Source organism: Nelumbo lutea, chromosome 4 (genome assembly GCF_056320005.1).
Source record: "Nelumbo lutea isolate HS-2025 chromosome 4, American lotus-T2T, whole genome shotgun sequence".
NCBI classification, from domain to species: Eukaryota; Viridiplantae; Streptophyta; class Magnoliopsida; order Proteales; family Nelumbonaceae; genus Nelumbo; species Nelumbo lutea.
The window spans coordinates 72,764,614-72,776,266 of record NC_142687.1 but is presented as its reverse complement, the minus strand read 5'-3'; the positions used below and the strand labels follow the sequence as shown (position 1 = coordinate 72,776,266).

Sequence of the window (11,653 nt, the reverse complement as noted above, 5' to 3'; positions counted from 1 at the left end):
CCAATAACTTTGAAATTAAACCGGCCATAATCTAAATGATACAAAATACGGTTCAGTTTTGTGGTATGGCCCATGAGGATCCGAATGCCCATATTGCTAACTTCTTGGAAATCTGTGACACCTTCAAACACAATGGGGTAAGTGATGATGCCATCCGGCTGAGGTTATTCCCATTTTCTTTGAAGGATAAAGCCAAAGCTTGGTTGAACTCATTACCGGTAGGATCTATAGCCACATGGGATGAAATGGCCAACCGTTTTCTCTCTAAATATTTTCCCCCTTCTAAAACTGCTAAAATGAGGAATGACATCACTACTTTTTTCCAGCAAGAGGGGGAATCTTTATATGAGTCATGGGAACGATACAAGGAGCTGTTAAGGAGAGTTCCTCACCATGGCCTCCCCATTTGGCTGCAAGTGCAGACTTTCTATAATGGTCTTACTGACTCAAATAAGACCATATTAGATGCTGCAGCCGGAGGATCCATAAATAATAAAACTCCTGAGGTTGTCCATGCACTTATTGAGGAAATGGCAGCCAACAATTATTAATGGCATTCGGAAAGGACTCAAACTAGGAAGCAGCAAGGCTTGCATAATGTTGACACTTATACAGCACTAGCTGCACAAATAGGAGCACTCAGTAAAAAAATAGATGAAATGCAGATAGCTGTCATGCATGTGCAGCCTCTTAATTGTGAATTGTGTGGGGGAGGCCACATCAGTACAGACTGCCAAGTTGGCAATCAGTTCAGACCATCTACTGAACAAGTTGACTATGTCAGCAATTCGTCAAGACAGCAGGGTTACCAGAGTCACCATACTTTTCATCCAGGATGGAGGGGACATTCAAACCAGTCCTGGCCAAATCAGCATATTTCCAAGCTGTTCCACCAGACTTATCATCAGCCTGAACCGAAATCCAATTTGGAGGAACTGATGACAAAATTTATAGCAGGTATAGAAACTAGGTTCCAGAACCAGGAAGCCTCAATCAAAAACCTGGAAAACCAAGTGGGGCAATTGGCACAATTAATCTCTTCCAGACTGTCGGGAACTCTTCCAAGCAACACTGAAGTGAATCCACGAGAGCAGGTGCAAGCTATTACCTTAAGAAGTGGAAAAGAGTTGCCTGAGGTAGAAAAGAAGAATTGGGCTGAACCCAAGGCAGAAACAAGCCTTGGAACCAGACAACAGAAGACGGAACAACCAGAAGCACAACAAGGGATGCACCAACAACCGCAAGTTCCATTCCCTAACAGGATGAAGCAACAAAAATTGGAGAAGGAATTTGGTAAGTTTCTTGAAATATTTAAAAGTTTACATATTAATATTCCTTTTGCTGATGCTTTAGCCCAGATGCCACACTATGCAAGGTTTTTGAAGGAATTATTGGCAAACAAAAGGAAACTGGGAGATGTGGCTACAGTTGCATTAAATGAGGAATGTTCTGCTATCCTTCTGAACAAGCTGCCTCAGAAACTCAAAGATCCAGGGAGTTTCACTATTCCTTGTACCATTGGCAGTTTAAAAATTGAAAAAGCTTTATGTGACCTGGGAGCTAGCATCAATTTAATGCCATATTCTATCTTCAAGAAATTGGGGTTGAATGAACCCCAACCCACTAGAGTGGCATTACAATTGGCTGATAGATCCATTAGACATCCTAGGGGGATCATAGAATATGTGTTAGTTAAAGTTGACAAATTCATTTTTCCAGTTGATTTCATTGTGTTAGACATGCAAGAAGATGTGGAGGTCCCGCTTATCCTAGGGAGACCTTTCCTGGCTACCGGGAAAGCAATGATTGATGTCCAACAAGGACAACTCAGCCTTAGGATATAAGATGAGGAGATAATTTTTAAAATGTCTGATGCTATGAAACATGCACCCTCTAGTGATGATTCTTGTTTTATGATTGATGCCATTGAATTGACAATTGATGAATGCTTCCAGGTAAGTAGAATAACTGATCCTCTTGAACTCTACCTCCAGTAGGGAGAACTTGAAGAAGAAGAAAATGAAAAAATTAACCTCATGATAGCATACCTGAACGATAAGCCTCAATTCAAGGGAAAGGGGTTTCTTAAATTAGAGAACTTAGGCAAATTGCCCGGACCATCAGGTAAGCCATCACCCCAAGAACCCCCCACCCTTGAACTGAAGCAATTACCATCCCATTTAGAGTATGCTTTCCTTGAGGAACCATCAGATCTCCCCGTGATAATTTCCGCAGCGCTGAATCCCTTACAAAGAGAAAAATTATTAAGAGTGCTGCGGGAACACAAAAATGCTATAGCTTGGAAGGTAGAAGATATCAAAGGCATTAATCCATCAATCTGCACTCACAGAATTTTGATGGAAGAGGACAGCAAGCCTTCCGTTCAGCCCCAAAGGCTCCTAAACCCCAACATGAAAGAAGTGGTAAAGGCTGAAATAATTAAGTTGTTAGATGTTGGGATCATTTATCCTATTTCTGATAGTTCTTGGGTAAGCCCTGTGCAAGTTGTGCCCAAAAAAGGGGGTACGACTGTTGTTCCAAATGAGAAAAATGAACTCATCCCTACTAGAACCGTTACCGGATGGCGTGTGTGTATTGACTATAGAAAATTAAATGAAGCCACCCGGAAGGACCATTTCCCTCTCCCATTTATGGATCAAATGTTGGAGAGGCTAGCCGGGCATGAGTATTATTGTTTCTTGGATGGATATTCAGGGTATAACCAGATACCAATTGCACCAGAAGATCAAGAAAAGACCACTTTTACTTGCCCATATGGAACCTTTGCATACCGAAGGATGCCCTTTGGGTTATGCAATGCCCCAGCAACCTTTCAGCGATGTATGATGTCTATATTTTCTGATATGGTTGAAAAATTTATTGAGATCTTCATGGATGATTTTTTAGTTTTTGGCTCTTCGTTTGATGCATGTTTGAATAATCTGGAACAGGTGCTTACTAGATGTAAAGAAACACATCTTGTGTTAAATTGGGAGAAATGTCATTTTATGGTGCAAGAAGGCATAGTGCTTGGACACAAGATCTCTCAAAGAGGTATAGAAGTCGACAAGGCCAAGGTGGAGGCAATTGAAAAATTGCCAACCCCAACATCTGTTCATTCTTTGAGAAGTTTCTTAGGACATGTCGGATTCTATAGAAGGTTTATTAAAGATTTCTCAAAAATTTCCAAGCCATTATCTACCTTGCTTCAGAAAGAAGTGCCTTTTGAATTTTCAACTGAATGTCTTCATGCTTTCAACATCTTGAAAGACAAATTGATCCATGCACCTATCATGGTAGCACCAGATTGGACCCTCCCATTTGAATTGATGTGTGATGCGAGTGATTTTGCTATAGGAGCTGTTTTAGGACAAAGAATGAACAAACATTTTCAGCCAATTTACTATGCTAGCAGAACCTTGACTGGACCCCAACTCAATTACACCACCACAGAAAAGGAGCTGTTAGCAGTAATATTTGCACTTGATAAGTTTCGTTCATATCTGATATTATCCAAGGTTGTTGTCCACATAGATCACTCGGCATTAAGGCACTTGCTTACCAAGCAAAACTCAAAACCAAGACTGATCATGTGGATCCTTTTATTGCAAGAGTTTGACATTGAGATTAGAGACCTGAAGGGTGCTGCAACCCTGGCTGCTGACCATCTCTCCCGGTTGGACACGGTAAGCTCAAAAGAGGAGATAACCAGCAACATTCGAGAAGAATTTCCGGATGAGCAGTTGTACTCAATACAGAAATACTCATATCCTTGGTATGCTGATTTTGCTAATTATCTAGCTGCACAAGTCCTTCCTCCTAACCTTTCATATCAACAGAAAAAGAAATTCTTTTCTGATGTAAAATACTATCTGTGGGAGGAACCCTTTTTGTATAAATTGTGTGCAGATCAGATCATAAGGAGATGTGTCCCCGAGGAGGAGATGGAGTCGGTACTCCAATTTTGCCATGATAAAGAAGCAGGAGGTCATTTTGGAGCTAGTCGCACTGCAGCCAAGGTTTTGCAATCAGGTTTTTATTGGCCCACACTTTTCAAAGATGCCCATCGGTATGTGTCCACATGTGACAAATGCCAAAGATCGGGAAACATTTCCCGACGGAATGAAATGCCCCTTTCCAATATTTTAATCTGTGAAATCTTTGATGTTTGGAGTATAAATTTCATGGGACCATTCCCGAATTCTTTTGGGAATAAGTACATCCTCGTTGCAGCTGACTATGTATCCAAATGGGTAGAAGCCATGGCTTTACCCACAAATGACTCAAGAAGGGTGGTACTTTTCCTAAAGAAGCTATTCTCCCGATTTGGCACTCCGCGAGCTATAATTAGTGATAGGGGAACTCACTTCTGCAATAGCCAATTTGAGAGGTTAATGCAGAAATATGGAATTACACATAAATTAGCTACCCCTTATCACCCTCAAACCAGTGGCCAAGTGGAGTTGGCTAACAGGGAACTCAAAAGAATTCTGGAAAAGACAGTAGCATCCGCCAGAAAAGATTGGTCCATCAAATTAGATGATGCATTATGGGCATACAGAACTGCATTTAAGACACCCATTGGCATGTCCCCCTACAGATTGGTCTTTGGTAAAGCATGCCATTTACCAGTTGAATTGGAACACAAGGCCTATTGGGCTCTTAAATTCTTAAATTTTGACATTCAGGCCACAGGGGCTAAAAGGCGGTTGCAATTGAATGAATTGGATGAATTCAGACTTACCACCTATGAGAATGCCAAAGTTTATAAAGAAAGAATAAAAAACTGGCATGATAAGAACTTGCTGAGACGGGACTTTTATGTAGGCCAACAGGTATTGTTATATAATTCCCGTCTCTGCTTGTTTCCAGGTAAGCTGAGATCCAGGTGGTTTGGACCCTTTACCATTTCACAGGTTTTTCCCCATGGGGCTATAGAACTCACCCACCCGGTTCAGGGCACGTTTAAAGTAAATGGTCAGCGCCTGAAACCATATTTAATGGGCAGTACTGTACACCCTCCATCCACTATTTATCTAGATAACCAATAATCTCTTATGCTTGCTCATGAACAAGTTAAGGAATCTTTTTGTCATTTATCTTTTTAGAATATTAGTTAGTAAAATAAAGATCTTTTTCTCAAAATTCCAATTCTTTAAGGACTCAGTTCATCATTTTCTTTTCTTCAGTTTGCTCTAGCAAGTGTGACTCCCTAACACTAGGAACATTGAGGACAATGTTCATCTTAAGTGTGGGGGAGTGAGCTCGAGGCTAGGGTATGGGGGCTGAAACCATGCACCTCATTCACCCCAACACACATATGCAGGCAATGACATAACCAAAAAAAAAATAAAAAAAGACTAGAACCCCTCAAGTTCATTACTATTTATTTGATGATTTTTTTTTAAGAAGGAATTCAATGAGTTGAGGGAGACTGATGTACTTGTTAAGTTTTTATTCTTGTGAATGACCCAATTTGATATATGCATGAGAAAAGGGGAGCTGAATATGCTTTTCAGCATGACTAGCCCTAACTATCTTCATGTGTATGGAAGCCCTTGATTTCATGGTTAATGGTCAAGAGAGGTAGTGCACATCTGAAGTGCTAATTCTTGAGTTTCAATAATTGCAAAGAAGGACGAAAGCCCAAATTGACTCCGCTATTTTGAGTTGAATAGTAAAACTAGCAGCTCAGAACATGAGTCCTACCTCAAGTAAGTGACCAATGTGAGATGGAGCATAAAATGCACTCACACCAAAAAAAAAAAAAAAAAAAAAAAAAAGAAGAAGAAGAAAAGGGTGAGATGGAGCATAAGATGCACTCACCCTTAGAAATAAGTAATTGTGGTGACAACCGAGGTTCAAAGGGGCACTCTAAAGTAGAACTCTCATTGAGATTTAGTTACAGATGTGAAACTTAGTGAAATTTGATTATTAACCTTGACAATTAAGGACTGATTTATATATAAATTAGGAGTGAAGGCTAGACTATGATGAAATTCATATTCTCCTTTCCTCGGATCTGATACATATCTTAAATGGTAATTTACAAGAATAAGAGTTGAGCACTTACAAAAGTTCCCCGACTACTCAATGCATTTCTATCTTAAAAAGTTCACCAGGTAAATGGTGTGAACAGAAGGGGGGAATGTTAAGTTTATGGCTGATGTCTTTGCTTGAGGACAAGCAAAAGCTTAAGTGTGGGGGTATTTGATGAACCTACAATTTATCTATATTTTATGAGGTTTTTGCATTAAATTTTATGCTGGTTTTATTAATCTTTGCCTTAACTTAGCTTGATTGCAAGAAAGATTTTCAGGGGGAGCCAAATCAACAAAAAGAAGGCAAAAGCAAGAAAAGAAAACCCAAAAATTTATCAAGTTCAGCCCGGCCCAGCCATTAGAGCAAGAGAATTTCATTAGGCCCAAGAAGAGCAAGTGAAACTCTTTGGAAAATCCAAGGGAAGAAGCCTAGCAAGAAGGAAATTTCGGCCCATCCCATTTTTAGCCCAAATAACAGCCTAGAGTGTAGCCCACTTGAGCTCAAAAGCAAGCTAAGTTGTAACCCAAATAGCAGCCCAAAGGGAGCTAGGGGCGGCAACTTCAAGGAGTTTCTTGAAGAGAAGGAGGGAGCACTCTAGAAGGTTCATGAGGGGTGTAATACACCCCATTCTAGAGGCTTCAAGAAGGGGCAAGAGCCCCCTTGAAAAACTATATAAGGAGGCCTCTAGGAGGGGAGAAAGTTGTTCAATTGTTTGAGAGGAAGGCTCTCCCACTTTTAGAGGTTCGGCCACCTTGAGAGAAGAGAAGAGAAGAAGGCTAGGCGTAAGGAAGAAGAAGAAGAAGGGCTGAAGGAAGTTCAAGACAAGCAAGTTAGAAGAAGAAGGTGAGTTCGAATTAAGGGTTTGTGATTCAAAGATCTTTTGTAATAAATCATTTGTAGTATCATTCTCTTTTCATTTGAATTCAGTTTCTTAGTTATATTTTTCTTTCTTCTTTCTCCTTGTTTCGATTCTTCCTTGATGTATTTCAGCTTGTAAAATTTCAGTTCAGCAATCTAATTCCTTTTGATTCATTCAAATGATCATGGATTGTACTTGAAGTTTCTTCAATAAGGGTGTTATTGCAGATCAATTCGGCCAACTAACCTTCAAAACTCAGATCTGAATTCTCAGATCTGAGATTGCAAGATCTGAATTGCTTGAAAGAGAATTCAGATCTGCAATTTTCAGATTGGGCGAATTAATCTACAGCTTGGAATTCCTAGAATGCTTGAGAGAGACTCTAGGAATTCAGATCTACTATTCAAGAACTGAATTGAGTGCAAGGTTAGAGATAACTTGCACAATTCAGTTGGTGATCAATTCAGATTTGAATTGATGCCTTAGAAGTGTTTGAAGAAATGCATGCATGGGGATTAGATTCTTGCTAGAGATAGAAGAACCGTCACTCATGCATAGGATGAACATGCGCTTGAGAGAGGCTGTTCATGACCTTGGGGTTTCACCAAACCAAGGCTCAATCATGATTCATTCGAATGATCCAAATTGATAGAATGCTGAATTCTGAGATTGACATTTACTGCTTACTCTTCTAACCTGAATTGAAGGCAATTGGGCCAATGATTTAGATAGATTTTAATTTAGGATTTCTTAGCTTTCATTAGAGTTTTGATTTATTTGTTGATCAGATAAGAAGTGCTCAATTTAGTATTGGTAATTGTTTCCTAAATCCTCGTGGGAACGATACTTCACTCTCTACTTTATTACTTGAACGGCTAATGCACTTGCTAGTGTCACAATGAGCAACATATCAAACACCTAGAAGTTGCCGCCCCTATCTCCCTTTGGGCTGCTATTTGGGCTACAACTTAGCTTGCTTTTGTGCTCATGTGGGCTACACTGTAGGCTATTATTTGGGCTAAAAATGGGATGGACCAAAATTTCTTTCTTGCTAGGCTTCTTCCTTTGAATTTTTCAAAGAGTTTCACTTGCTCTTCTTGGGCCGAATGAAATTCTCTTGCTCCCATGGCTGGGCCGGGCTGAACTTGATAAATTTAGGGTTTTCTTTTCTTGCTTTTGCTTTCTTTTTGTTGATTTGGCTCTCCCTGAAATCTTTCTTGCAATCAAGCTAAATTAAGGCAAAAATTAATAAAATCATCATAAAAATCCATGCTAAAGTCATCAAAAATTATAGATAAATTGTAAGTTCATCAAATATCCCCACACTTAAGCTTTTGCTTGTCCTAAAGCAAAGACATCAGTCATAAACTTAACATTCCCCCCTTCTGTTCCCACCATTTATGTGGTGAACTTTTTAAGATAGAAATGCATTGAGTAGTCGGGGAACTTTTGTAAGTGCTCAACTCTTATTCTTGTAAATTACCATTTAAGATATGTATCAGATCCAAGGAAAGGAGAATATGAATTTCATCATAGTCTAGCCTTCACTCCTAATTCATATATAAATCAGCTCTTTAATTGTCAAGGTTAATAATCAAATTTTACTAAGTTTCACATCTGTAACTGAATCTTAATGAGAGTTCAACTTTAGAGTGCCCCTTTGAACCTCAGCTATCACCACAATTTCTTAATTCTAGGGTTGAGTGCATCTTATGCTCCATCTCACCCTTTTCTTTTTTTTTTTTTTTTTTTTTTCGGTGTGAGTGCATTTTATGCTCCATCTCACACACTTTTCTCTCTCTTTTTTTTTTTTTTTTGGTGTGAGTGCATCTTATGCTCCATCTCACACTGGTCACTTGCTTGAGGTAGGTAAATAGGACTCATGTTCTAAGCTGCTAGTTTTACTATTCAGCTCAGAATAGCGGAATCAATTTGGGCTTTTGAACCTTCTTTGCAATTATTGAACCTCAAGAATCAACACTTCAGATGTGCACTAGCTTTCTTGACCATTAACAATGAAATCAAGGGCTTCCATACACATGAAGGAAGTTAGGGCTAGTCATGCTGAAAGGCATATTCAGCTCCCCTTTTCTCCTGCATATATCAAATTGGGTCATTCACAAGAATAAAAACTTAACAAGTACATCAGTCTCCCTCAACTCATTGAATTCCTTCTTAAAAGAAATCATCAAATAAATAGTAATGAACTTGAGGGGTTCCAGTCTTTTTTGGTTATGTCATTGCCTGCATATGTGTGTTGGGGTGCATGATGTGCATGGTTTCAGCCCCCATACCCTAGCCTCGGGCTCACTCCCCCACACTTAACATGAACATTGTCCTCGATGTTCCTATTGTTAGGGGATCACAAAAAAAACAACAAGAGAAATACCAAATAAAGAGAAGGGTAAAGAGGATTTCCTGAAGATTAATTTCTAGATATGCAAGAGTTCTTTTGGTGGGAGCCTCTTCTGCTAGAATTTACTTGCAACAGAGATCAGAAGCTTTGTTCTAACTAAAAATAATTTAAACCAAATAATAAAAAGACTACTATACACAATTCCAAACAATGTAAATAATTTAACCAGTCTGTAATACACAACAGAAACTTACAAGGCCATGAAGTTTGAATTCTATCTAACGAAAAAATAAATAAATAAATAAATTTAAAAAAAAACAAGATCAAAAGCCAATATAAATATCTCTTGGAATCTGATATGCAAGTGATAAACAAGTGATTTACAAGATTGAAACTATCCTAGAAGTCTAAGAGTTCTTGAAATCAGCACACTACCAAAGTTATTTGATTTTTTTTTTTTTTTTTTTTTTGTTGTGTGCTCAGATCTACATTAGAATTTCAGAAATGTAAGTGAATGTATGAAGATCTGATCCACACTAATAATTTTGCTAATTAGAAAGACATAGCTCCATTACTGAAACTAAACCAACATTCAAGTGTGAAGTAGATGTTCAATGGAAAAGAGAGCTAGCTAAATCAACAATGGAGTTTATTACACACTATTCTAAACTTAAATGAACATAAGTAAACAAATCTAAAATCTACTGTAAACAGATCTACAATCATTGCTGAATTTATGATCTTTAAGCTGCTCTTCAAGTTCTAACAAAAAAAAAATCAAATTTGAAAACTTAACTTTTGAGAACAGTCACTTACAAAAACTCCAAACCGAATATCAATAAGTAGGTCTAAAATCTGTTGCAGTTAGGTCTGAAATAAGTTTGATCCCAAGAGCTTAAGACTTCTCTTTCAAGTCCCAACTTAAATGTCTTGTATGCCTCAATTGATTGCAGAGACCTGAAATCAGATTTGCAATTTTATAATGAAAGCAGCCTTGATTTAGATCTGAATACCATTACATAAAAAATATGAAGCTCTTTTTGGACCACACAAACATCAGTCTAATACAACCAATTCAGATTGGGTGCAAGTGATTTAAAAGATAACAAAACATCAAATTCACAAAAATTTCAGATCATGTACTTAAACTGCCTCTGATTCTCATGCACTTCAGAACTGATTTTACCATTCATGGCTTAAATTTTCATCAATGAGGCAAGTCTGATGCATCAAATTTTGAATTGGGTGCTATCACTACCCGAATTCACATCAAAATAGAGTGGGTTCAGGTCTGAGTTTAGATGAACTCAGATCTGAACATAGCAGAATGCAGTCCTGCAACCGGCTGAACTCAGATCTGAACTTCAAATCTGAGTTTCAGATTTGAAAACTCACATGCTATTTTTTCATTGTTTTCTTTTTATTTTCTTTATCAATTTTTTTTTTCTTTTTTTTTTTTTAATAAATCTAAAACAAAATACAGCAATGCAACCAAAATCTTTTTGGATGAGTGCAGGTCTGATTGATGAATGCAATTCAGATCTGAACTCATTTTAAATTTTTTTTTTTTTTTTTGGTTGAGTGCTGCAGTTCTACTATAGCAGATCTGAGTGCCGAATGCAACTCAGATCTGCAACACTCATGATTTTGTGATTTTTTTCTTTTAGAGGGTAATAACTTCAAGATAGAAAGAAAAATAGGTCTCCTTTTATTAAAATTAAACTGAAACAAGGAAAATAAAGTAATCTACTAAAGAGAAAAGAAGCATAACTACAGTAATACAGCAGTTGCATTCAAAGAAAAAATGAAAAATTAAGCAAATTAAACCAACTATGAATGCAATGCTAAAGAACTACATCTGAAGAACTACATCTACCAGCTACACTAAATCAGCAATCAAATATGAAGTAGATCATCAATGGGAAAGAGAGCTAACTAGATCAGCAGTGGAGTTTCATGCTAATTGTTGTACTATAGCAGCCCTGCTACAGCTCTAAATGCTAGTGGAATGCACTGCTGCTTTTATTGAATATGTGAGGCATCACAATTATTCAATCCAAACACACATCCTTAGCAAATTTAGATTGGGTACAAGTGGTTAAAGCCAAGAATTCAGTCCACCCAGAATTCATAGTATGCTCTGTATCAGTTCAGTCCTCACATCATATCAACTGCATTTCAGATTTGAATTTCTCTCATTCCTTGCTATCCATTCACCTTTGAGGCAGGTTGGATGTATCATAGGGTGGATTGGGGTAGTGATGGCACCCAATTCACCTCAAACTTGCATCGGTTCAGATCTGAGTTCAGAGGAATTCAGATCTGAACTGAGCAGATCTGTAACAGCAGAATTCAGATCTGAACTCAAGTCTGAGTTTGGATCTGAATTCTCAATT

The 11,653-nt window shown here is 38.1% G+C and overlaps 1 non-coding gene across 1 annotated transcript; it reads right to left on the bottom strand.

Annotated features, from left to right (window-relative positions):
• Positions 1 to 293: 293 nt before the first annotated feature.
• On the bottom strand, positions 294 to 400 carry LOC148861072 (small nucleolar RNA R71). Its single transcript, XR_016095223.1, has one exon. It is a non-coding gene; the product is annotated as a small nucleolar RNA R71 (small nucleolar RNA).
• Between the last annotated feature and the right edge of the window lie 11,253 nt (positions 401 to 11,653).